The following is a 26,774-nucleotide window of genomic DNA, read 5'->3' as shown; positions in this document are numbered from 1 at the left end:
CCCACCTGAGGCTGGCCACCCATCGTGCCCGACACGGCTTCCCTGCTCCCTCTCAGCTCCCTTTGTTTGCACCTGAGTGGCCACCTGACCATGAAGGGCGGCAGGGTGAGAGCCTCGCAGCTCTGAGAAGACACCACTGCTGGTGCCGGCCAGGAGATCCTGCCCTCTCCGGCTTGCTTCTGCAGAGCTGGGCTCTCTCTCAGCACCTGCTCTTCCTCTTCCAAGCGACTGCTGTGCACGTGCAGGTCAGCCAGCCCCCCTCCCAGCAGTGCATGGGTCCCTCCCTCTGCCCCCCCCCGCAGAAGCCCCAAAGCTCAGGAGGTCTCTCAGGCTGTCAGCAGTCATGTGGCAGCTTCTGATGTGGTTAGGAGCACTGAAGTGACAGACTGGGCTCTGGCCGGTTCCTCTCCCCCACCTCCCTGCCTCTCCGCTCGAAAGTTGGTGTGGTTCTTGTGGGGAGGAAGAAGAGCGCGAGCTAACCCCAACATGTACTCCGCTCTACATCACTGAGTCAGGAGGCAGTGAAGGGGGGCGGGTGTTGGCTTCCCCTCGCGGGGGCCTTGTTCCGTGCAGCGTCCAATGAAGCCTGCCCTCTTTCTCGACTGACATTTGCTCTAAAGCTCAGCACGCAGGTTCCCACCTGCAAGCCTTGCTCCTCACTAGGTGTTAGGCGGGCTTGAGTTCTGGCCTTCTATTTTTAAATGCTCAGGGGTTTTGCAAACTGGCAGTTGAACCACACGTTGCCAAAGAAAACAGAGTCAGAGTCAGTCTCTCTCTCTCTCTCTGCATCATCAGCCCCAAAATGCACATGCCAATTCCGAAAATGTGCCCAAGGTCTTGGATGGTTTTAGAAGCATAGTAGGGAGTTTCTTGCCATCCCAGAACGCCCAGGACCTCCTTGTAATCTGGCCACTTTATTTCAGGGTTGAGAGTTGGCTGCATGTTCGTGGCCTTCTGTAGTCAAGTTGCTGCTGGGATAATAAACCACACGCCAGAGCTGGTAGCCTTCTAAAGTACAGCTTCTAAATTGAACGTGTCTATTTAGGAGTTAGCAGAAGACTGCTGCTCTCACCGTGTTCTGAAATGCAACTGTCCATTACCACCAAGGGGTTCTAGAGGAGGAAGAAGAGAAGAGAGCTGTCTAATTCTGGACCTCGAGGAGGGGAACAGCTTGTGAGGGGTACAAGATCTTCAAGGGAAGAGCTGCTCCTGGCAGCGCTGCGAACGCAGCACTGGCCATTTAACTCCCAAAGGGCCCACACGGCCCCATCGGGAGTTCGGCTTGGGCTAGTGCTGCATTCTTCCCTGCCTTAAAGGTAGGGAATAGCCACTCCTGGCCACGCTACAAACGCAGCAGCCATTTAACTCCCGAATGGGGGCCGTGCGGCCCCCGCCCGGGAGCTAAACCAGCACCCCCACATCTGATATCAGATGCAGGGGGCATGTCGGGGCCGTGAGGTGTGGCCCCTGATTGGGCGCGGCCTGGGTTCTTTGAACCTGTTCACCCAATGGTAGCTCCACCCCGTCTGACGTATTTCCGGATTTTTAAAATGCTTGTTTTAAGCTACTTTTCCTGAAAAACACCAGAGCACATAGGGAGAGGCACTGCCATAGAATCATTAGCTTGGGAGGAGGGATGCTCTCTTTAGAAATGCAGACATCGCTCTTTAGGATGCTCTCACTCTCTCCACCCACAATTAGCTAGAAGGAAAACACGGAGTCATGCCTGTGAACTTGCATCAAAACACAACCCGGGAGCAGAGGGGAGGGGCTGCTTCCCTCGATGCTGTGAGTGTAGTTCGAAGCGGCTTCACTCAACATTTACCCCGAAGCCTGAAGCCAGGTGCGAATAACTCCCAGGCAGGGCTGGGAGAGACTCCTGCCTGAAATCTTGGAGAGCTGCTGCCAGTCAGTGCAGACAATGCTGAGAAGATGAACCTAGAGTCTGAACCAACAGAAGACAGTTCTATCTTTGCATATACATTCACAGGATACTTGGAGAGTGCTTTCATTCCAGCTTGGTCTTCTCCAAGTTAAACCAGACTTCATTTTCTTCAGCCTTTTCCCATCTATGTTATTCCTCAGATGTCAAATCCTAGGATTATTTGCTTCCATTTTACAGAGCCAGCCTAGGCTTTTTGATTGCAACAAAGAAAAATAACTTGATTGAAAGGATGACTGCACTGCAGGGGCGTGGGGATGACGACACTCAGAAAAGTTAGTGGTTTTGAAGCCAATTTCGTTCTTTCCAACACCAGATCCGAGAACATTTGGTCTTGGCTTCTCAAACAAGTTTTAGCAGCTCAAGAACGTGATGTTCTCAAACACGTCGTCGTCTCCTGAAATATTTAGCACCATTTTGCAAAAAATCTTGCTTCCCATTTGAAACCTGCTAAGGACTGAATGGTGCGTCTCTTCTGCAAAGAGGCACAAATAGCTTTAAACACACCATTACTTTCGAAGTGTTGTTCATATCAGCTGCCGATGTATGACTGATTCTGCGCTGCTCAGAAAAAAAATAATAACCATATTTTAGCAACAAGGGCATGGAAGGATGCTATATTCAGCACCGAGACTGGAGGAAGTGATTTGGTTTGGCAGATTTAAATGCATTCGTTTAATCTGTCAGAATACTTTACAGGAGCAGGAGGGAGAGGAGGAGAATAAAAACGTGCTAAAATAATGTTGTTCAAAGCTCAATATGAAGAAAAAAATGAAATGGAGATGAAACTGAAGTTCCTGGAGGACAGAAGAAAATTGTAAAAAAATGGCACCAGCAACAGCCACTGGAGGGATGCTGTGCTGGGGTTGGAGAGAACCAGTTGCTCCCCACCTGCTAAATAGAAGAGAATCGCCTCTTTAAAAAGTGCCTCTTTGCTCAGTTAGCAGGGGAAATTTCCAGTTGTGTTTCTGCAAACATTTAAGCTAGGAGGTGAGGAGAGTGACCGTGTGCATGAGGGGCAGCTGGGAACGATGAGTGAGTGGTTGTGCCATCGAGTCAGGGTCAACTCCTGGCACCCACGGAGCTGCCCTGTGGTTGTCTTTGGTAGAATACAGGAGGGGTTGACCAGTATGAGATGATGCCTTCCAGCTTCTTCCCATTTCACTGCTGCCCGATATAGTGGTTTCCCATGGTCTGGGGAACATACCAGCAGGGATTCGAACCGGCAACCTCTGGCTTGCTAGTCAAGTCATTTCCCGGCTAGGCAGGAGGGAAAGCCGTCCTCCCCAGCTGCCGCCTCGCACACCATCGCTCTCCCTGCTTGAGCAAACACCGGTGCCCGGCTCTCCCAACCAAGCCAGGCCCGTCTCCTACCTTGCTGGCACGGCAGTCATGTGAACAAACCCACCAAAGAGCATCCCAATCAGGCCCTTACCCTGCATGTTGGGGCCATTGGGGGGGGGGGAGCTGTCACTCTCTGTAACCATTTGAGATCAAAAACTGTAAATTTCCGAGCCGTTTCATGTGCTGCTCTTGAACCGTCAGAAAGCCTTCCCCAGTCCATTGCAAACGACCCAGAGGTGGACCAGGAGCGCCTCGGCGATCATAAGCCTGTAAGCTGGGTGTGTTCTTTGGAGCGTAACCATTGTACCAGCCCTGTGAACCTTGAGGGGGCTGGTTTTTTGAAGGAGCGTTGTGTTTTATTACTGCAAAGGTTGGCAAGTCCCAAAGTGTGCTCTTGACTCAGGCCGCGAGAGCCCTTCCAAGGTCTTGTCCATCTGTCCTGGCCAAAGGAGGCCCTGCCGCCCTGAGAACCGCCGCTTCTTCAGAAGACGGACAGCAGGGAATCCAACTGGCACAGGAAGAGCCTTCCCAGGGCTTCAAACGGTGCCCTCTGCGGAGCGGGGCCAGTGGAGCTGCAATACTAGAGAATCTCTCGGCTGTCAGGGCTTGTGAGAGGAAGAAGCGGAGGTCTGCATGCAGCGAAAGAGTGTGGTTAGGCCCTGCGGCTTCCCAGCCTTCTGCCTTCTCTGGCTCCAGCAGATTCTCTGCCTTCTGTTTAAGCCACAGCTGTCAAGTTCTGAGATAATAGTTTGTGCAACCTGAACTTCTTTCAAACACAGAGAGACTGATCAAGCTCCTCTCCTTCTTGGGTCAAGGGAGGGGTCTCAACTTTGGGCCCCCGGATGTCGTTGCACAGCAGCTCTTCGGCCATTGTGGCAGGGGGCGATGGTCGTTGTAGTCCAACCACATGTGGGGACTTACATCTGGGAACTCTGCAGTCTCAGATCTTCCCAGCAAAGCCCAGACTCAATTCTAGCTCTCTGTCTTTGCGGCTTTGAGTTTCCCTGGGAATCTTACCAAGACCGTTTATGTGGAGGACATGCTCAGCATGGGCTTGGTCCTTGGCCAAGTTGCAAGTGCAGGCAAACAGCTGACCAGAACTGCTCCCCAGGATCTCTTTAGCAGCTCCAGCAGAGCACGTGAGAAGAAAGTCCAGCACCAGCTCCCACCTCTCAAAGCCCGGGTCACAACCAATGCGTTCCTCTTTAAGTTGACTCTAGACTCTCTCTTGTTTTTTCCTGGGTGTGTGATTATTCCCGACCCTGAATCCTCCTCTCCTTCCCCTTCGACTTGAACGCAACCTCTTGGGAGACACAAACAGCTTCTCAGGGATGAAAGCAAATGAAATGTAATCAATCTCCATTTTCAGTTTTGGGAGCACACGTGGGCTAGTGCCCAGGGCTCTCTCGAACAGCATCTCCTTGCCACCACAAAACAAGCCTGTTAACATTTTCACCTTTCTTCTCTGGATGATGTAACAAGAGGGTTAATGAAAAGCTGCAAGGATGGCCACTGCACCAGGCCTGCTGCCCACACTAAGCCTCCCCTCCAAACTGATGTCCTGCTTTTCATGCATCACTTTGAAAATCACATGCCTAATTATTCCAAGCTGAAGAAAAAAACATAGATGAATGTGGCTTTTGTCTGTGAATATACTCCATGGCCCTTGAATCCCATTTTGTGCCCCTGTGCAGGGACCACCAAAGCCATCTATTGTGAGATATTGGGATATTACGCCATCATTCATGGGAAATCCATTTCATGGAGTGATCAAATGGAAAAGGCCTTAGCAGAGATGGCCCACAACGCCTTGGTGCAGAAATTCCAGCCAGCGGCTTGCCCACGAAGGCAAAAGTACAATTAGATGCTTGTTTATTTATTATTTTGCCATGTAAACCGCTTTGGAAACTTATGTTGAAAAGCAGCATATAAATATTTGTTGTTGTTGTTGTAAATCTGGAGGTTTCCCAGACTGGGGGCTTTGCTACAGTGTAAAGTGCTATACGTCAGGACAAGAGTATATAAAGCGCATATAAGCACCAATAAGCATTAACAAGTGTGAACAAACATATGAATATTTACATACTGCTTTTCAACAAAAGTTCCCAAAACAGTTTACATAGAGAAAACAATAATACATTCATAAGATGGATCCCTGCCTCCAAAGGGCTCACAGTCTAAAAAGAAATATAAAGTAGACAGCAGCAGCAGCCACTGGAGGGATGCTGTGCTGGGGCTGGATAGGGCCAGTTGCTCTCCCCCTGCTAAATAGAAGAGAGTCATCACTTTAAAAGGTGCCTCTTGGCTCAGTTAGCAGGTAAAATGGGGCCACTGACATTACACTTCCTCACATTTTTTCAAATATTGGTTTCTTCACCCAGCAGGCTTTCCTCTAATCCATCCTGCCCTTTTCTGGCCAATAGGGTTCCAGAAGAGGTGGGGTGCCTACCTTCTGCTTCCAATCGGTGCACTCACCTTGCACCCAGGTAGGCAAGGATCACCTGTGTGGTACCCATTTTTTTGTTTCAAATCTGTTTTTTGTGTGTCTACATTCTGGTGTATTTGCACAAGGATCTCAGTACAGGAGATCATTCCAAGCTGTCTACAGCCACTGAGTGCAGTGATTATCCAAAACAACTTTGGTACTCTCACTGCGGGTTTTTTTTTTTGGCCGGGGGAGGGGGGGAGATAGTTCTCAGGGTGGTTCTCATGCAAAGTTCACAGGGTTTTCACAACATTTTGTTTTTTTGTTTGTATTTCTTGACTGCTGGATCCTTTACTGTTGATGGTCGGTCCTAAAAGGCAGAAGCCGTCCACCACTTCAATGTGTCTAGCAATGAAGTGGGGCTCTAGCACAGTGTAAAGTCACAGAAACCCACCTAATTCCCATTGGTGTTCTTCCCTCTGGCCTAGATAGTGAATAAAGGGATACCTGTATATTCTTTTCTTCTTTCTTCTTTTTCTTTTGATGCATCAGAGTACCAGCACGCAAGATCAACTCAATGTGCCAGCTACTGTTGTGAAGTGCTACATCCCAATTCTAGGGGGGAAAGAGAGAAAAATTCAGAACGTGGAAATAACTGAGCTCTGAAATTTGGCACACAGGTAGCGGAGAAGGCAGGAGTCTGTGTCTTTAATTTTAAGTAAATTGGTCCAGCTACTGATCTTTAATGATTTTTAAAAAATTAGGTGAATCTCTGATGTGATATTATTTTTTGCTGTGATTCTTGGATGTTAGTACAATTTGAGTTTGATTTTTGTTTTTAATCATTAGAAATCAGTGGCTGGACCAATCCACTACCTGAAGCAGGCTGCTTCATCTTGCCCATCTGTAAGGCCAACTGGGCTGCCAGATCCCAAGTTTCTGAGCCAAGACTCAGGTTTTGGAGAGCCACCTTTGGCCTTCTGGGCAAGTGGCCCAATCTCTAGCTGCCTGGCCACTTCCGCTGCCTCCTTCCTCCACTCTTCAGTGAGTATGTGCTGCTCATGCCCTGCTCTACCTCCTCCAATTGGCCTGGAAGGAGGGGAGGAGCCAATCAAGAGTTGGCAGCCATGTGATATCACCACACCCCGCCTCTCGAATCTCAGGCTTGGGGTTGCCTTGACTTGCGAACCAACTGGTAGCAACCTCTCCCAACTGGACCAATGCCTAGATCATCAGGGCTGACCACAAAACCAAACCCAGATTAGCACTCTCCACAAAAAGCTCTCCCAGGAGCATTTCCAGACAGCAGGCTTTATTGCGGGTTTACCACAAGGCTCTTTTGCGAGTTCAAATTTGCCCCCAAAAACGGACGGGAAAAGTGGATCCCCCGCCCTGCCCGTCATAATTTGGATTACGCTCTAATGTGCAATGAAAAACCCGAATCGTGTCTGGAGTGCTCCCTGAGAGATCACAGGGACTTTGGGGTAAATCTGGCCGATATGTGAACGCACACCCTCCATTCCGGAGGAGATGCAAGCTAAAAGCCCCATCTGGAAATGCTCCAGGACCCAAGGCTGGCCGTCTCTTTGCCAATGTTCTCCCAGCTAGTACAGCCCTTTTGGTCTCTATCCTTTGTCCTGTCCCTTAACTGCACTTCTGTTGGCTATGAATTTATTCTGGTTCCGATTTCTTGTCTTTTGACTCTTTTGTAAGCTGCCTTGCATAGATGACGACAGAGTCAGGAGGCACCATTCTTAAAATGAAACCGATCATAAAGTTGCTGCCACCCTTTTCTGGACAATATTGTGCAGCTCAGCGGTGCCTGGAAGCCAGCACCGCTGCATTGCGCTGTTATTGTCCTGTAAACTGCAGCCACCAAAAGCTCATCCATCAGCACGGCAACTACAGGCCGGCTTGCTAATGTGCCAGTCTAATGAATATGAATGGCGTCTTCATAAACGTGGCGCTGTGTCATTAAATTCTTTCACACCTCAGCAACCCTGGAAAGGTTACTCGGAATTAAATGTAAATTACATATTTACTGGGATGAAACAGATCGGTGTGTCGTTCCTTTGAAAAACATCATCTAATTTAATAACGGCACACATTTTCTCCACAGGAACCTGGGCCCTTTTTTCTGTGCCTTTTTGTGCCTTTCAGGTTAGGCCACCTGAGCACCAGCAATGCTGCCTGCCCTTCCTTTCCCTCTCTTGGACCACGGAAGGAGGAGTGGCTCGTCCTCTCGGGCCAGGGGCACCAAGGGAGTCACAGCTGCCTCTGCTTCCCAGCTGCAGTGCTGGTTGCTCCCCCCGACCGGCCCCAAAGTCGCTCTGTCTGCAGGCTGGCCATTCGACAGGTAGAGCTGCATGGTCAGCAAATGGCCGGCCTGCAGGCAGAGCAGTTCTTGGCTGGGGGGGCAGGAGAGAGAGGAGCCTCCCCCGCCCTGCCTCCTTAGGACGGAGGGCTCACAGCTCTCTGTCCATGTAAGTCTCGGTCATCAAAAGCCTGAAGGGGAGTCCAGCCGTGCCAGAAAGTGCAGGTGTGTCGCCTGCGGACTAAGCCGCTGCTCGGCTTCAGCAGGTGTGGCGTGCCCAGCGTGCCAGGCAGAGAGAGGCCCTTCCCTGGAATTTAGGCCAGAGTTTGACTCTGGTGGGGCAAAGCATGCGTGCTCCGCCCCCGCAAACAGCTGCGGAGAGACAGCACAACCCTTGGGTGAACGGTGGGCTGCTGCTTGGAGCACACCATGGATTCCAGTGGCTGCAGCATCCCAGCATAATCATCCCCAGTGAATATCTTGGCGACACATTTCAGCGGCATTTCAAGCCCTCTCCAAAGGGGCTGGGCTGCTCTGGCTCCCTCCCACCCCCCACGAACTGGGAAATAAATAAACCCTCACGTGCATCCTCTTCTTGGGACGAGCACGTGGAGGGCGCTCTCCATGGCCCTCCCCTTCCAGCCTCAAAGGCCCATCTGTCACGTGGGATTAGAAGCAGCCTGCCTAACTCACAGGGGTGGCGTGATTAAAGCAGCACCAGGACTGACAAGACTACTTTGTACCTGTGGGGTCCCTAGCAGGGCGTGGGGGGTGGGAGTCGACTCCACTTGGCCTGGAGGGGGCAGCCCAATATCTCTCCCGGGCCCTCGGCCCCTGCACTTGCCAGCAAACCCAGGATTCCCATTTCCACCACCACAAAACTTCCTCTGAAGAGTGAATCATTCCTATGGTGGAGGAAATCAATGCTCGTTTGATGCTTCTGTTTGTTTTTACATAAAGAGCTCGGCCAGACGGGCCTTTCCCAGCCAGTCCCGGGGGCCTCCTCAGCTCTTAAAGATGGAAATGATGTCTCTCGGCGGCAGCAGGATATTGCTGCTTGCTTATTTATGACTTTCTGCATTTTACGAATATTTATTCTAGTTGGGGAGCCTGATCACATTTCTCCAATATAATCCTCATCACTTAAGGCGGGGAGAAAAAAATAAGACAGACAGAGAGAGAGAGAGAAAAGAAAGGAAACAGGCGAACGAACGGCGTGAAACAAACCAAAGCAACCCAGCGGGCTCTTTTCCTCCCAAACTGGCCTTCAGAGGTGCCACCATCTCACCCAGGCCAAAAGAAGGCAGGTGGTTGCCGATACTGTTTGCAACAGCCTTTGGCCACTGAGGCAGGGGGTGATGGTCTTGCAGTCCAACCACATCTGGGGAGCTAAGGTGAGGAACCTCTCCTCTTCGAAACCAGAAGATTCGGCAAGCGTCCTCTACTTGCTCCGGAGATCTGTTTCTCCCAACACTCCCCCACGCCCAAGCGCAGGCGTTCGCGTCAGCAGAAGCAGCGGGCAAGGCTCGCAGGTTAAGCGGCCCGTCACTGTTTGCAGAACTAGGAGAAGGAAACCTGTTCCATCCACTCCTGATGAAGACCCCGTCTTGCATTCTTTAGAAAATCCACCTGAGTGTTCCATGGTGTACATATCAGGGAAATTATTGTATTTCAGAGAGACACACAGAGAGAGGGGGGATGAATGCATAATGTTTGCGGCTGCACAAGTAGCAGTCATGCCAGGATTCTAATAACAACCACCGTGGAAATTAATAGTCAGGGTTCCTTTGCGTGGGGGCAGAAGGAAAAGCCAGCCGAGTGTGCCAGTGTTGTTTCCAGTGCCAACAGGGCGCCGAGGGCCCAGCAAAAGGGAAACGGTCAGGGTGCCCTGAACTTCTGGCGGGCGTGGTGAACATCAATTACACGCAAACAGTGCGGCTCTGAGCTGGTGGAGGCGGCCGATCGTTTTGAGCACACAATGAGTTCTGCCCACAGGAAGAACAAACTGGCCACTGTCCTCCTCACAGAGACTGTGCAGGGCAAGGCGGAAGAGCTCCCGCAACTTCTCTGGCCACTGAGGAGGAGAGCTGGTGCATCTGAATGGGAGACTTGATGCGTGAGCCCTGGAAGAGATTCCCCTCAGGGGATGGAGCCGCTCTGGGAAGAGCTGAAGGTTCCCAGTTCCCTCCCTGGCAGCATCTCCAAGAGAGGGCGGAGAGAGATTCCTGCCTGCAACCTGGGAGAAGCTGCTGCCAGTCTGTGAAGACAATCCTGAGCTAGATAGACCATTGGTCTGACTCAGTATATGGCAGCTCCCTACGCTCCAGTGACTGTATCCCCAACCCTGCTCTGGCCCACACTGGGGTTTTGGGGGCCCTTGGGCCATGCACACCCAGTCAGCATCTCCCTGGGTCTGGAGTCGATGTGGGGTGCAGCAAGCCAAAAATGATCAGCCCCAACAGCAGGGCAAAAGGTGGGTGCAAACCAGGGATGACAAACGGAAAGAGGCCAGAGGTCCCCATCCAACAGGTGCTCAGGGGTGGCACCCAGCATTTTCTCCCGCCAAACCAGGGGTTCCCAACTGGTGCCACTCCAGGCATCACTAAACTACAACTCCCATCATCCCCCAGCTGCAATTTACTGTGACTGGGGGTGATGGGATTTGTAGTCCAGGAGCATCTTGGGCAACGCTGGTTGCGAGGAAGTCCTGCCTTAAACCCCCAACTCCATCTCAATCAGTCAGTAACTGGGGAAGGTGATCCGTCCTTCAATGCGTATAGCCCACAATGTATGCGCATGCGTCCTGCTTGGCTGGGGCAGTCAGGAGCCCACCACCAGCCACACAGCCCTGCAGCCCTTTCTGTGGAAGGCAGTCGGGGTGGGCTGGGAAGGGCCCTGGGCCCTTCTGCACTCCTGGGCCGGGACCCCTCAGGGAGGGCAGCCCCTCTCCCAAACTATCCTTGGGGATTTGTTGGGGCTGGGGATGATGGGACTCGTAGTTCAGCAACATCTGGAGAGCCACGTGTGGCCTTCCCCTGCGCTGCAGACCCATCCTCCTGAGGGTAGCAACGGCCAGCGGAGTCCAGTGCTATTGTGGCGTGTGGGCAGGAGCTGCAAAAGGACGCTGCCATCTACTGAGTCAGACTCGGGGTCCACCTAGCCCAGGACTGTAGACTCTGACCAGCAGCAGATCTCCAGGGTCTCTCGGGCAGAGAAAAGCCCTCCCCAGCTCTGCCGCCCGAGGTCTTTTTGAAACTGGGAAGGCTGCCAGGAGCTGAACCCAGGACCTTCGGCGTGTAAAGCAGGGGCTCTGCCACCCTCCCCTGGAAAGGAAACAATCCCTGACACCACGGCTGGTTTTCCCAGGGCACTGAAGCCTCGAGCGCCCCCCTGGCCAGATGCAGCCGCCCCTCCTGGCTCCCAAGACTCCACCAGACGACCGCCTTGCCAGGACCCAAGTGCTGCCGGGAGGGGATTCTTCTTCAGGCAGCTCTCCAGCGCCATTCGTGCCTCACATTTCTGCCCAATCTTGTTGATCAACCACCAAGCAAAAAGCAACAAAGCAGGCCAAGGAGGTGATCCCGTGGGAGGGAATCCTTTAACGAAGCAAGCCCGGGAGGCCAAATGATCTCGGCTTGGTCCCTCTGGCAAAGAGAAGCCCTTTCCACAGACTTAACGTTTTAACAGCGGCCGCAACAGGTTTGTCGCCCACAGTGTGAGCCCAAAGTGTCCTGAAAACATGTTTGTTGAAAAGCAGATTCTCTATAATAAACAACAACTTCAACCCAACTGCCTAAGTTACTTTACACATGCGCATACCTACCAACAAGTTAGATTTAAGAACAAAAGAATAACCCTCCCTGCAGGCAAGGTCAGACCAAAGCCAATCCATCTGATTCAACAATATGTTCCCCACAATGACCAAGCAGAAACTTGTAGCATGTCCATCTGCCGAACAGGAAGGCAACAGCCTTTCCTCACAGTTTGCCTTCCAGGAACTCTTATTCAAAGTTATACTGCCACTGAACATGGAGGCTCTACATAGCTATGGCAACTTATTTAATTCGTTTATTATATTTGTACACTGCCCCAAACTTCTGTCTCTGGTCAGCTTGCAGCAACAGAAAACAAATTAAAACAGAAATTACAACCTTAAAACGATTTAAAGCGACAAGTCTAGTTAAAAAGCATGTCTAGTTAAAGTCTAGTTAAACAGCCGAAACTAGACCTCTCCTCCTCCATGAATGTGCCTAACGCTTTTTAAAACCATCCAAACTAAACTTCAGCTATCAACCTGATCCATCCCCACATCCTTCAAGCTGGTTGCCTTAAGAACACAAATGCACACATGCACATTCATATATTTGCATATACATCCGTCAACTTTTTAAAATGAACATTTTAAAAGAAGCTGCGAACCAGCTCAGGAGCGGGGGAGATGTTTTGGTAACATACGGGCACTAGCCAATCAGTGCTGCCCACAATTTTCCCCATTCAAGCTGAAAACATTCAGAAACGCTGCAGGACGGGTCTTTTAAAAAACTTGTTCCTGGAAAGGCAACAAAGATGCCTTTTGGATCACATGCAATAATAAACTGGTGTCCAAACCATTCTTAATGCTGCTATGTCTGTTTTCACCCCAACCAAAGCCACTTAAAAAAAGGAAATCACTGGACGATCTCATGCAGATAATCCTCATGATCGGTGCTGAACTCCCTCCCTCCCTGGCTTCCACTCGGAGTGAGTCCCTTCGCCTCGCTGTGTGGCTGCCAACTTGTAAGTAGTTGGTTGGTGGTTTCAAACCACTGGACACCCCAGCCACATTCCCTTCTCCTCCTGAGCGCAGCAGGCAAACTTCTTATTTGAGAAGCGGGCGGTGGGGGGGGGAGCCCTCCCAGCACTTTTCAGAGCAGCTCATTAATCATTTAGAGAGAAGCATCCAATTACAGAAAATGTGCAGCTCCTTGAAGCCACATTAGGAAATGCCAAGACTTTGACGCACACACGGGCAGGAGGGGGGGGGACCACTGCCAGATCTCTTAAGACAGTAAGGGGGGGGGGGGAGGAGAGTTGGGAATACACATCGCTTTCAAAAGGAAGATACTCTCCACATTTATTTACACACAAACACGACTAATCACGACTGACAAGATGGGGAATCTTTCCGGATCCGCTGGAACACCCCCCTCCACGCTCCCCAAAGGAGAAGACATCTCTGCCCTAATTAAAACAATGCCTGAACTTGTTTCAACCTCCCAATTTCGTGGTGGTAGGAAGCGGCTGTGATTTTTCCAGAGGGTTTCTAATTATCCCACAAGCCGCCATGCGGGACGTGGATGCCGTACCCCAGCATATTTAACCACTTTGCCAGGCTGAGGGAAGATCCTGCTAAAAAGAATCTCTGCTGTCTGCTGGCTTGACCCGTGGCAATTGGCTGTCAAGTTCTCGATTGATAGACTGTTTATGGCTTTAAAAACCAGCAACCAAACAAGGGAGAACTTGTATGGCCCTGTGGGGACTAATCTACTGACTGGTTGGCCCCAAAGCGAATTCTTTGCTGACCTGCTCCGGCAGGTGTACAAAAGGGACCTCGGCTGGAGGCTTGACAAAATGGATTATGGTGCCACTCTGAGGCGTGCGTGTGCGCTTGACGTTTCTTGATGTCCGCTCAGGTTTAATTAGGAAGGTCCCTCTCTGGATGCAGGTGCGCGCACACTGCCTTGATATTGCCACCCAGAACAAAACTCATTCTGCACACAGATGAGAGCTGTCACTGCCAGCAACTCGGAGTAGCTCGTGCACATATTTAAAATGCTGCATAATTTTTTAAAAAATGCTTTTGTCTCAGGCACACACACTCAGAAAGAGGACAGCATGTTAATTTGTGTTTAGTTTGGCCTGGGAGTCAAACTATCAATGGGCTTTATTTAGCAATGAGGGATTACTCTGTCCTTACATGGACTGTTGCCTATGCATAAGAATAGCAGCACCCCCTTGATGGGTCACCAAAGCCCCTGCCTCCAGCCGGGCCAACCTCCCAGACAGGGTGCCCCTGGAGGTAGCCAGCCCCTCCCCCAGGTCTTCAGCATCCAACAAGCAGAGGCCCTGCTGCCCCCTTGGGAAGTGACTGGTCCAAGTGTGCTTTCCCCATCATGCCCACCATGTTTAATCCACTCTGTGTTTGTAAGAATTTGATGACGGATCTGTGAACAGGAAAATCCTGAGTTCCTGTGCTCAGACATGGTTTCTAGATGCCTCTTATTTGGGTCACAAGTGCCTGCTAAACCCCCCACCTCTGATTGGAGGAATGATAGCGCCCAGGGTTGATTAGGGATTACATGGAGGTTTGCTGTGTTTCTGGTGGGGAGCGGATTCCTCCCCATCTGAAACATCTGCAGGGCTCAACATAACCAGCTCGGCGGGTTTTCTGGGGGGTTTTCTAAAGAGGAATCTGACGCGATCAAGCTTAAGAAGGTGAATTAATGTACTGGGGCTTTGTACTTCAATCCAGCAACGAAAATCCTTTCTAAAAGTCTAATTTCCTTCGTTGTTATTCATGATTACAAAATAATAAGATTGCTGGGGAGAGGGAGAAAAATCCCATAGAATGGATGTCAATATTGGGCAGAGCATGCTCAGCAGGAAATTTAATTGCAATCGGTGCACCAGTTAAAGAGTCTGTTCTCTCATCTTGGCTTTTCTTAAATTTTAATTCGGATAAAATTTACTAATCTTTCAGGCATACCAAGGGAGGAGGCCTGTCAAGAGAGGCCCACAGTTGATCTGAGCAGGATTGCTTCCCTCCAAGACCCTTTTGCCCTGACTGCTACACGCTGCTGCTACGCAAGGAGCCAGGCTTGTGGTGGCTCTCTCGCTCGCTCGCTCGCTCTCCTTTTTGGCACGTCAAAGGTCCAGATGTTTTTTGTTGGAGAGCAAATTGACATGTTAAAATCACATTGTGCAAACAGCAAGGGCAGGCATGGGTAAACAGGCAAAGACACGTCCTTGGGTTTTATGGGTCACCATAACATTTATGGAATTTAACAAATTTGCACCTCGCTGCTGCAAGGGTTATGAGGAATTCCCCCAGGAGGGATGACTCACCCGATAGCCCCCAAGGCCACACACACACACATAGAGGGGAGTGAACCCTGGCCCAGCCTCCCTCCGGAATGAAGCTCACCAGTCCTTCCTTATCCCAGCCCAGCCCAGCCGGAGAGCAGCCTCTTGGCGGCTGCATGGCACTGCCAGCCAGGCGTGGTGCAGGCGTGTGACCAGCTCCCCCAGGCCATCTCCATGGGGAGATCACCTCCGACTCCAGGGCATGCCACTGCCAGGGCCCCTCCCCAGCAGGGCCGTCCTTAGAGAGACCTGATGGGGTGCGGAGGGGGGGGGGAGGCGCTTCCAGTTAATTCTCATGGGGGTTAGAAGAGCAGGGCCCAGGGAAGCCGCCCCGCTGGCCATGCCCTCAGGACCGCCCTGCTCCCCAGTGATGGCTGGCGGTGCCCACGGCCACACCTCTCTCTTGCCCAGGGGTCTGAGCACCTCCTGGGCGGCCAGGACTGTGGCTCCACCCGGCAGCAGGTCACACAGCAGCGGCAGCCCAAAGAGGGCTCCCTGCAGCCTGGGGGGTCTCCTCGGAGGCGTGGGGTGGAGGAGGCCCAAGGCCCAGCGCTCCTCCTCACCCACCTCTCCTGCTGGACCCAAGCAGCCTCTGCCCCACTCTGGGTTGCCAAAGATCCTGGGGGGTGGGCCAGGGTGAACGAAGGCGGGGCGCAGACCTCTCTCAAGCCCTGTGCAAAACATGGCTCAAGCCCTTCCCAATGTGGCCCTCAAGCAAGTGGGATCAAGAGGTAGACTGCCTCTGCACATAGAGGATCTATATAGCAATCATGGCTAAAAGCCGCTGATGGGCCTCTCGTCTGCCACGCATTTTCCTAGCCCACTTTTGAAAGCAGGTAACTCATCCTGAGGCAGGGAGTTCCATACATCACACACTGTTTGAAGAAGCCTTTCCTTCTGTCCTCCTATACCTCCTGCCTGACTGCTTCCAAGGAATGACCCCTGGGGTCTAATGTGGTGAGAGAGGAAGAAACCCTTCTCTCCGTCCACTTTCTCCACACCACACACGGCTCTAGACGCAGCTGTCGTCACCTAACCCCGGCCTTGCTCTGCTGTCAACAGGCACACGAGGAGGAGGAGAGAGAGAGGAGCAGCGCTGGACCCAGTCGACATGAGAAGGGCAGCCACAGGTGGAGATGGAGATTCTCTGGCAGGTTCTCCTAAATAAAACTTGCTTGGGGGAAATCCGGAGTCAGGGTGCAGAAAGGCCTCCATCCTGCTCAGGTATTTCTGGGTTTGAAAACGCTGGTTTTATGCTACTTTTTCTGAAAATGCCGGAGCAGACAGGGAGAGGCACTGAGGCAGAATCATTAGCATGAGGAGGAGGATCCTCTCTTTAGAAGCGCAGATGGAGCTCTTTAGTACGCTTTCTCTCCCCCATTCCAGCCACGGGCTAGAAGGGAAACACAGAGGCGTGCCATGGGAACGTGCATCAAAACCCGAGAGCAGAGGGCAGAGCATTGCTTCCCTCAATGCGGCGAGTGGGATTCGAAGTGGCTTCGCTCAGCATTTACCCTGAAGCATGAAGCCAGGTGCATAGCACTCTGTGCTGGTGAACAACCGTAATAAAGATTATTATTAAATTATAGTACTCCCTGGCGGGCCACGGTGGGAAATAGGAGGCTGGGTCAGAGGGGCCTTCTTGGGCCCGATCCAGCGGGGCTGTTCTTCTGTTCTTAGTGGAAGTATGAGATACAAATGCAGTGGGGAATGTCCATCATAGATAGGGTGGCCTTATTCTGGCTTTCCAAATCTGTATTTGCATATGATGTAAATTGGCTTGAAAATCATTTTCGAGCGGAATAGTGGCTGCACATCATGCTCCATAACTCCGCTTCTACAAGGGCTAGAGCTTAGCTTTTCTTCCCTTTATAAAAAAGAAAAGGAAAAAAAGCAGAAATCCGGGCAAATCTGGGTGGGCGAAGCAATCTGGGCGAGATGCTTAAAATCCAGGTGAAACTCGGAATTTCGGGGAGGGGGGCCTGGCAACTCCAAGCAAAGGCCTGCAGTTGGCACTGGAGAGAACCCCGGCACCCCATGCAAACCCCAGCCCCGGGCCCTTTTCTCTCCCCCCCCCGCCCCGCCCCGTATCTCGACCTCTGCCTTCCAAGCAAAGATCCCCATTAGTGCCGCGGTCTGGAGGGGCGGACCCCTGTCTGCTAGGAAGTGGACTGGGACTAATTTGGCTATGCAAACAGGGCTCCTCGGCACAGCCCCCAAGGAGCGCTCTGCTTCAGATGTAAATAGGAGGCAACGCTCCTTGCTGGTGATACAATTATTTTCTAGCTGCTTTGAGCAGCTGAATAAATTTAGCATTACCATAAAAAATGAACAACTATTTCAAAATTGGTTCATAAAGGAGATGCCGGCAGCTAAGAAAACACGGCCTAATTAAGGGCTTGCCGGTGGAGCGGTGGGTAGGGGTCCTGGGCAGCCCTGGCCCAGCAAGAGCGGCTGGTCCCGAGGAGCCAGCCGGGGAGGTCAAAGGGGGCAGAGCTGCCTCTCCTTCCCGAAGCTCGGTTTGCTCCTCTCTCCCCCACCCCCTGCACTGGCTGCAGGCTGGCCATTCGTCAGGTGCAGCTGCAAGGTTAACCGCACAGCGCTACCTGAAGAACGGGCAGCCTGCAAGCAGCACAGCTCTCATTCACACTGGGAAGGAGAGGCAGCTGTGCCTCCTGAGATCCCCGCCCCCCACTGGCTCATTAGGACTGGCTGCTCCTGAGAAGGCGGGTCACTTGGGACCTACCTGCTGCCTCCTGCTGGGTGACTAGGATATTGGCGAGCCTCTCTGACCCCCCAGTTCGTAAACAATGGCAACCCAACAGCTCATTTGGAAAAGCAGGCAGTGAGATTTGCAGCTCATCCAGTGAATGGCCGGGGGCGGGGGGAGGGAGGTGGTCGCAAATGGCTCCTCCCCCTGAGCCGCCATTTTGCATCTGCCGCCACCCCTGGCCAGCCCCCCTTTGCGCCTGGCTCCAGCTGGTGGAGCTGGAGGTTCTGCTGAAAAGCAAAGCCCCCCTGCCCCTGCCCCCTCATTCCTGTGCTACACGGAGGCTTGGGAGGGAAGGAAGGGAGGGAGGGGGCCGTCCTGACTGCACAATGGCTTGGCTGGGCTTGAGACAGTGACTGGTCTCTGCATCCAAATCCATCTGTCCTCTGCCATTGGCTGTTCCTCGCATGTTTCCGTCTCTGGTTTCTACCGTCGAGCCATGAATGGAAAGCGGAGTCAAAAGCGCGCCCCCCCCCCTGCCATCACTACAGGCTCTTGACGCCTCTCAGTTTCCACTCGAGAGAAGAGCCAAGAATGTAAAGAGGGCTGGATGGCCTTGACTGCCGCACAAGCTGGCGATGCCAGAGCCCGGCCTGAGGGCGCTCCAAGGCGGAGTGTCAGGAAGGCCCTCCTCGCGCTCCCTTGCCAAGACGGGTCGGTTGGGTCAAGGCAGCGCGGCGGAGTCGAGGGCCTTGGCCCAGCAAAAGCAGCCGCGGCCACATTCCTGCGCCCGGGAGAGGGGGGAGGTCTTTGCCACCCAACTCGGCCTTCTAGTTGTGGAGATGAACAATTAGCCACTGCGAAGGAGAGGGGAGCTCAGCAGAACACAAGAGGCAAGGAGGAGCACTGCTCAGAGGACACCGGCTTCGGATTCCACCTGTAACCCCTGTTTGAAGGAGAAACCACTTGCCGGCGGTGAGAAGACGCACACCTGGGTTGCAGCCGGAGGCTCTGCTGCAGGGGGAAACCTGGCAGGGGAAAGTCTCGTCTGGGTCGCTGAGGCCAAGGAGCAGCACTCTGCAGAGGCAACCCCGCTCCAAGGAGGTCTGCGTGCGCGCACATGCTGGGCCAAGAGCAAGGCCAACGCCTCAGGCACCAACTCGGCACTGGATCCAGCCATCAGACTGGCACCTCGGGGCCCCCACAGCCCCCCACCGATGGCCAGGCACTGCCTCAGACTCACGGCCTACGAGGCACACCATCCCGACAGCAGAAGAATCACGTGCCAGGACTCCGCGCCACCTCTTGATGAGGAATGACACCCGGCCATAATTCTCTGCCAATCTGCACAAAACATTTCTTTGTAATCAACCTGGAGAGAGAGGCAATTAAGTGCAATGTTGAGAAAAAACACTCCCCGCCAAAGATTGCTAGCGAAAGGAACAGGCTGGCTGCGTGTGCGAGTGGGTCAGAAAAACCGGAACCGTTTGGTATGGGAGAGGCCCCCATGGGCCCTGGCGGACACTGAGGAGGTTCTCTGGGCAGGGACATGGGGGCTAACTGGCGAAGCCAACACATCAGGACCCCCATCGACACACGGGGCCAGCGGTGGCCCAGGAAGCGCTTGACTTGGAGGGCGACCACCTCCTTCCACGGGCACCTGCCCCAACCGCCCCCCACCAGCTCAGCCCTTGCGCCAGGGTCTCCCTTTGCCGGTGGCAAGAGGGCCCCTCCTCAGGTGCCGAACTCCCTCCCAGAGAAGCTCACCTGGCTTCCCGGGGCTTTCCAGAAGGCCACTCAGCTGGTTTTAGGGCTGGACATCAATGCAGTGATTTGGGGCAGCTGTAGCTGCTGCCATGGTTGTTATTGCTTTACACAAAAGGTTTCTGTAGCTGTTTGGTTTGAAAACAGAGGCCACCCCAGAGCGGCCTCGTGTATTGACAAAACCAACCAACAGCCACTTCAGAAACGTCTGGAGGTCAGGAGGAGTTTTGCACGAAGAAGCTGGGCAGCAGCATCCTCAGCCACCAACCCCACCCGACTGTGTGATGTCGAGAGGCTGGGGAAAGGAGATTCGCCCATGCGTTCAATTAACCGGAAAGAATGGGTCACTGAAATACTCCCTCCAGTTCTAATCAATGCATGGACGAATATCCTTTTCCAAGTCGACAAAAACAGGCAGGTCCCCACACAAGTGGCAGAGGTCTTGGTGCTCGGCAGCAGCAGCCGCCTTGAGACGAGGAGCCCCTTCCTGTGGGCACCCTAACCATCCTCACTTGCTTCTCCAGCACTCGGAGATTCGCAGCTGAATGCACGAACTGCGAACTGCGCCCCCCCCCCCCCCCCGAGAAGTGCTGCTGCTGGGTGAGGCGAGTTCTCCACCTAGCTGGATCTGGGATGGTCTGTTCACATTTGCTGGTGCCGGCCACAGTGGCAGCTTGCCCGAAGGAGCTGGGGGGTGCCCAAGGGGGGGGGGTGCAAGGAGGCAGCTCGGGCAGCCCCTCTCGTCTCGTCCCGCCCTGCCCAACAGCTGCACTGCCTGCAGAGGTGCACCGAGGTCATTTGGGAGCCTGGACCTAGAGGCCTTGGGAGCTGCCCTCCACCCCCACTGCAAGCCAAGCATCATCTCCCCCAAACACACACCGTGACACACTATTTCCAGCAGTGGGTTCTTGAGGGCACAAACAGCAACCAAACTCACAAGAACTTAAGAAGATAAAACAGGTATATTTATGCAAATAGGCATTAGCAGAAACATTTCAACACGCAACTTAACCGATCCCCATCCCACAGATTTCTCTCCCCACACCCCACCTCTAAAGCACCCAACACAGGTCATAATCACACTCGGCTGCCGGCACAGTGCGGGCCTGTGACACAGCATGGCGTGACCGCACCACCCAGGACAGACTACAGAAGACTTGGAGGCCTCCAGGGGGTGTGGAGACCCTGGTCTTCAGCCCCCAAATCCAGGGCTGAGAGCACCTCTGACTGCCTGCAAGCAATGTGGGTCTAGGGTGGGGATGGACAGAGAGGAGCAGCCCAAGGTTCCAGGAAGCAAAGGGGCCTTGGGGGCCCCCCGACTGGCCTGTAGGACCAGTCGCTACTGGCTGGCTGCGTTAATGTGTGATGCTGCTTGCCGCAATTACCTTTGTGTGCTGTATGCCCCCCGCCCCCCCGGGCCTTTCAGGATTTCAGCTGGGCTGGCTTCCATATGAATAATAAACAGATGCAAAGTCTAACTTACGGAAGTTGATTCCTATTGTTTTACTCTTATTCCTCCAAGATTTGTCAACATTAATTTTGATGCATCTAACACTTTGCAAACACAGGTCAACTTTTGAAAATTAATGAGCGGAGATGGAGCTTGAATGCCTCCCCGCTCTGCTCCCCAGCAGGGAACGGACACTGCTGGGGTAACAGAAATATGCAATCAGCATCACATTTGTGAAAAGTGGAAGAAGAAAAGGAGAGGTGGGGCGGGGGGGGGGGAGAGTGGTTAGAAAGCAGCGCCTGCTGGCAGGCTGACTATGGAAGCGTGCCTACTTTTTCCCTACTACTCCAAGAGAGGAGTTCATGTTCTTGGTCTATGGGACAAACCACATTCCCCACAAGAATATTTAATTCTTTCATCCTGAGTCAGAGATTCCTTTGGCGGGCCTGAACTCTCTGGAAAGGGGTCAGCAGCAACATGTACATTCCTGATGCATTCCAGTTGGTGGAATTTGTTTCTAAAATGCCACAGCCTCCGGACGGACCCCTTGCCTTGGAACATGTGCTCGACTTGTTGGCCAGCGATGAGGCTCGGAGGGCGGGGCTGAGAGGCTGCCGAGTGTCGCAGGGCTCTGCCACTGAGTGTGCACAGGGCCCCCTCCGGGAAAGGATGGCTTCCAATTTGAGGGGAAGCGCCTCCCTGGCCGGGTGCCGACGACGGCAAAAAACACAGCATGGCCATCAGATAAGGCCGGGATTAAACAGGGCAGCAGCAAGCGCGACCGAAAGCGGGAAGTCTTCTCACAAGCAAGCACGGACAGCCTGCCCGGAGTGCCTGACCTCATCGCAGCTGCGCTGTCTAGGCAGGAAGTCTGGCAGAACGGGGGCCGAGAGGCAAGGAAGGAAGACCTCTGGCACCGAGGCCTGTCTCGCATTCGGAGGCCTGAACCGACATGCTCCAGAACATGGAAGGAGCCAAAGGTCTCTCGAATCCTGCTGCTTCTTCCCACTGCGGCCAGCCCACAAGCAGGCCAGGAAGCCCTAGGGACAGAGGAAGCTGCCTTCGACCGAGTCAGACCCTTGGTCCATCGAGCTGAGGATTTTCTGCACGGACTGGCAGCAGCTCTCCCAGTGGCAGGCAAGCGTCCCTCCCAGCCCTACCTGGGCGCTTTCCAGATTGCATGCTGCATTGGGGTAAAATGCTTTGGCTTGGCAGGATGACCCCCAGAATCTCAAACTCCTACAATGGGAAAATGCAGCTACTTTTTTTGCGACGCACATGCAATGCTGTCGCACTATAACGCAAAGATAAAATCCAAAAGAACGCATCGGAAATGTGAACGGCACCATGGTGTCACAACACAGGAAGTGCAGAAGCACACTTAGCAGGTCCGTAGTGACTCTGTTGCAGGGGTTAATCTGGAAAGCGCCCTGGAGATGCTGCCGGGGGTTGAACCTGGGACCTCCTGCGTGCAAGCATGCAGATGCTCTTCCACTGAGCTATAGCCCCATCTCCTACCAGGATATCTTACAGAGCTTTCATATAGTCTCCCATTCAAATGCAAACCAAGGTGAACTCTGCTTAGCAAAGGAGACAATTTGTGCTTGCTGCCACAAGACCAGCTCTCCTCCCTAACAGTCACTCTGCAAAGCTAGACTTCCTCCAAACATGGTCGCTCTATTTAGCTGTTATAAGGAGAGCCCTGCTGGATCAGACCAAAAGTCTACCTTGTCTAGCAGCAGGCCAATAGAGGCCCCGACCTGTAGATCTATGCTTGCAGGTGCACCCGCCCCGGTCACTGGAAGCAATGAGCTCCAACCTCCGCACTGCACCACCATTCTGCACCAGGCTGGCTCCAGCTGGTAGATTTCAAGGCTCTGGTGAAAAAAGCTACAGCAGGCCCTGCAAGTGGGAGGCTGCCCACACCTGCCTAGGATCTCCCACAGTCCCCAAAGGCAAGTCACTGGTTGGAGGAGAAATGCAGTACCCGGCAGGCCTCCCCCAAACCCTGAAAAGGGCTGCTCTGAAGGGCCCTGGGAGCTGGAGTCCCCCTCCCCTGCCCCAAAGTCCTCTCCTGATGTGGCTGCCCCTTGCCAAGGCAGGGCCAGCCAGGTCAATGCGAGCCACAGAGCCAAGGATGGAGCAGCAGGGAGTCAGCACACTGGCCTCCGGGCAGCAACTGCAGCAGCACCAGCGTGGGCCGGCTGCTCTTAAGCTCCTGAGTGTGGACGACTCCGGAAAGGGAAGCTTTGCAGGAGAGTCTTGTGCCGTTGGGTTTGAGCTTCCATACGAGTTCATTGTAATCTCCATTCTGGAGGTCCTCCGGGCAGTATTCATGGAGAAGTAGTTGTAGGCCCTGCTTCTGCTGGTTCCCTGGGTGGCTGCCCTGGGGTGTGGCCTCAGTCAAGGCGTGAGGTTCATTCAAGGTGCCCCACCTCCCCCTGACCCTGGTTTCCACCGGGGGGGGGGGTCATCCAGCTGATTCTGAGCCAGGGGGTGTCAACCAATCCTGAAAAGCTGTTGGGCGGAAGGGGCTGAGAAGAACTTCACATCTCCATCACCATTCTCGAAAGCAGCAGAAGGTCTGTAGCATGATGCTCAGCACGCTCTCAGCATCTCATTTTGTAGAATATCCACAACACTGCCGATTTTTGCGAGTCTGGCTCCTAGTTTTCAAGGAACTGGAGGGTGGAAAACGCTGCAGCCATAAAGCACCCCGAGGAGGACGCCTGTGCAGATGGCAACGTGCCTTCCCAGCCCCCTCTGATATTGGGAATCAGAAGTTAGCGGCGGCAGCGGAGTCCTTAAGTACTGCTAGTTCTCGGTGATATAATTCACTTTAATCTTTTAAGCATTTGACAGTATTTGCTTGAAAGAAGGAGCAACAAGTACATAATTATTGCACTAATTAAGCTGCCAAAACACAATCCTGCCGCATGGAGCACCTTTGAAACAGCCGAGCCCTCGATTCATTAGCATCTGCTGTAAGCTTATTAATCACCTAACAGGCAATTAGCAAGCTGTTACTGTTTGAGACTGGTATGTAAATAAATTCTTGGGTTAATTTCTTCCTCTGATAATAAAGAAAACATTATGAAAATTAGCTAAGCGACAATGTAAATGATCTTGACTGTTAATTATATGATGCTGTTACATGTGCGGCAGCCGCACGCTTAGATAGGTGCTGGATCCCTCTCCCGGCGCACCTTTCAAGACGAAATTGTTGACACAGGTAACAGGGCGTCTTTACACAGCAGGCACCCCAAAGACTGAACGTGGGTGGATTCAGACAACTCCGGTTGTCCTCGGGGAGAAGCACCACTCCAGCAGTTTCTCCTACAAGCGCTGGTGACCAGAGGGCCAGCTGAGCGTGGCTCTTCTTCGGCACATCACGCAGGTTGGAAAAGCAACACCCAGCTGGTGGGGGGGGGGTGGAGGGGGGAGCTGAATCCTCTGGCTCCGGCCTGTGATGGGAGACCATGCCTGGGCTGTGGGCCCTACCAGGACCTCTGCAGGGAAGTGGCCAGCATGGCCCTGGCCAGGTCTGGGGGGCAGGCAACCCCAGTGACCATCCAGCCCACCGGGCGTGGGCAGCAACAAGCACTTGCGCTACTTTCACCATTAAAAGTCAGGAAACCGTTTTGTTCCGTTTTACTTATGAATGAATAAATGGAAAAATACAGGTTTGAGATCCATCCACGCGTGCAAACCCATCATCGCCAAGGAAGCATGCATGCAGATTGGGCCTCAAAGTCACGGAAGGGACCACAAGCACCACCGGAGAGGCGTCCCACAGCTGGGTGTGGCCGTGGCTGCAGAATTCAGCTGCCTGTGAACTTCAGCATATATAGATATATTTTAAGATCCCAAGTTTCCAGCCATTGTGGAGACCAAGACCTGCTTGAGACCATGTGGGCAAGGCCTGCGTCTGGAGCTCCCCTCTTTCCGCCAGGTCGGCTGCCTTTGCAGGCTTCCCTTCCTGGCTCTCGTCATCATCCTTGCAGGGCCAAAGGGACTTTCCTTGGGGTTGCACCAGCTCCGTGTGTTCCCTGCCAGGCTGGCTGTGCACCATTCGGGCCACGCCGGTGCTTGCAAACCTCCGTTGCGGCAGGCAGGGCACCCCTGTGCCCAAGCCCACCAGTTCCGAAGCAGAGGGGAGCTGCCCCAGAAGAAGCACCCTCCAGTGAAGCAGAACAGAAGAGCCTCCAGCCCAGAGCGGCCTCCTGCGCAGCGAGGAGGGCAGCCACGCCGCGGGTGCTCAGGCCTCATCCCACTCATCCCACCCTTCCCAGCCTGGCTCCTTTGGCCCTTCGCTGGGCATCCTGGAAGAAGATCGAGGAAGACCTCAGCTTTTCCTGGATGGCTTCCCTGACGAAGACGAGAGAGGAGTCAACTCACTTCCAAGAAAAAAGAAAAGGATGCCAAAGGATCCGCACAAGAGGACCAAGCCTTGGGGGGACCAAGGCTTACAGAGGGGTGCATGTCCTCCTTCGCCAGGCAAAGCAGAGGCGGTGGCTACTGCTGCAGCCCCCTCCCCGCCCAGATGGATCCACCTATTAAAGGCTTCACTGATGAGCCCCAAGGGAGGTTAGCCAAGCAAAATTGGATGCCTTGTTTTTCAAGCAGATTTGTTAAAGACATATCGACTGGAAGCAGAATAGCCTTGCGGGTAGTTATTAAAGGGGGGGGCCTCCCCTGCCCCAGGGGCTACAGCAGAGCAAAGTTCAGGCCTGTTTCTGCAAATGAAGCTGTCTTGTGAAATGACCAGAAAATATAGGCAGAGCAAAAACGGATTCCTGATGTGAAAAGGACCTCTATTGATCACGGGGCGGCTGAGATTATTAAAGCTGACCTTGTCCACAGAATCTTCTGCAGATCCAAAGGTCACAGCAGAGGAAAAGCTGCCTCACAACTGCGAGGTTTCTAGTGCAGCTGCTGGAACGAGGGTATAAATCTATCAATTGCAGGGTGGGGGGGGGATGCCAATTTGCACAGAAGATGCTGTGTTGGGACACTCCCCGCCCCGCTCTTGACGCCCCTTCAGGCTACAGGAAAGAAACAAAGCCCTGCAGCTGCAAAGAAGGAAAAGGCACAACAGAGCCAAAGAGGCAAAGACAGAAGGAAGAGGAGGAGGAGGAGGAGGCTGGGTTACTCCCCAGGCAAGGAAGCGCTGAGGCTCTTTTCAGGAGCTCAGGATTTATTTATAGGGGTAGGAAATCTGCTGGCACATGAGGCTCCCCCCCCCGCAACACACACTCACTCACACTCTGAATCTTGCCTCCTTTTATCTGAGAAGGGCTGGTAGTCAAGATGTGACCTCTTGATCCAGTTTCACCCAGGCTGGCTCTGCCTGTTAAAAGGCTGGGGGTGGGGGGGAGGTCTGTTGAAAAGGCATCCTTGATCACCCCCCTGTCCCCGCCCCCATGGCTGGTACAAGCAGCACCGCCCAGGAAACCGAACAAAGCCCCAGACCCTCTGAAGCGCTGGGGGGCGGGTAGCGGAGAGGGACCGGCTGAGGCTCGGGGGCTGGCAGGCTGATTATTTCTGACCTGTGTGTCGGAAGAGAGAATGTTGCCCCCAGGAAAGCAGGGCCAAATGTGGAAGCATCAGCAGGCCGGGCAGGGGCGTTAGCTCAGCCTGTTTGAAGGAGAGGCCATGCCCTGGACATCTCACCACCCACCATGTGGCTGCAAAGAAGCCCCA

General features: G+C 53.3%; 1 protein-coding gene across 2 annotated transcripts in view; it reads right to left on the bottom strand.

The window, feature by feature from the left end:
* Positions 1–305: 305 nt before the first annotated feature.
* Positions 306–26,774, bottom strand: part of UACA (uveal autoantigen with coiled-coil domains and ankyrin repeats) — a 93,550-nt gene continuing 67,081 nt past the window's right edge. The window contains exons 20-21 of one of the 2 annotated variants that reach the window (XR_008311360.1): positions 6,219–6,326; positions 306–1,112 (exon numbers count right to left, since the gene is read on the bottom strand). The gene's annotated coding sequence lies outside the window, so the exon portion shown is untranslated. Of the gene's footprint in view, positions 1,113–3,557; positions 6,327–26,774 lie in introns of those variants that run through there. The other variant, XM_053271696.1, reaches the window with a different exon arrangement.

Source organism: Hemicordylus capensis, chromosome 10, assembly GCF_027244095.1.
Source record: "Hemicordylus capensis ecotype Gifberg chromosome 10, rHemCap1.1.pri, whole genome shotgun sequence".
In the NCBI taxonomy this organism is placed as follows: Eukaryota; Metazoa; Chordata; class Lepidosauria; order Squamata; family Cordylidae; genus Hemicordylus; species Hemicordylus capensis.
The sequence above is the reverse complement of the archived record's forward strand: the minus strand, read 5'-3'. Positions and strand labels throughout refer to the sequence as shown.